The following is a 522-nucleotide window of genomic DNA, read 5'->3' as shown; positions in this document are numbered from 1 at the left end:
AAAATCAATATATATTGGTATTTATCAAATTTAATTTGTGAATTAAGTTGTATTCAACACAAAATAGCTAAGTACACAATAGCTCTGTGTGGTGTCCACATTCTGACAGTTCACATCATCCAGTGTGTTTAAAAGTCTTAATTGTATTATATTATAACAAGTCTAGAGAAAGCGCTGATAAACGAAATCAACCAAAACCATATGGCATGCTATAACATGAACTGGCTGGTTCAACCTATTGGCGGTCCGACCTGACGGGCTCCAGATGCTAACTCAATCTCTGTCCTGCGACGCGGATGACCGTGCACGCGTCGACCGTGGCAGATTTCTAGTTTTATCCATTATATGTGTGTTGTTCACTAGTGTTTTGTATTCTATATAGTAAAAAATTCAGAATCTTGATACTACATGTGAAAAGAAGTATAAAATATTTGAATCAAAATTTAGCATTATATACCATGTTTATGATTGGATTTATGTTCAAACCTAAAAAATGCATAAAAGCTCAAACTATGATCACTT

The sequence above is a fragment of the Asparagus officinalis genome, chromosome 4, assembly GCF_001876935.1.
Source record: "Asparagus officinalis chromosome 4, Aspof.V1, whole genome shotgun sequence".
Classification (NCBI taxonomy): domain Eukaryota; kingdom Viridiplantae; phylum Streptophyta; class Magnoliopsida; order Asparagales; family Asparagaceae; genus Asparagus; species Asparagus officinalis.
This window is presented reverse-complemented; position numbering follows the sequence as displayed.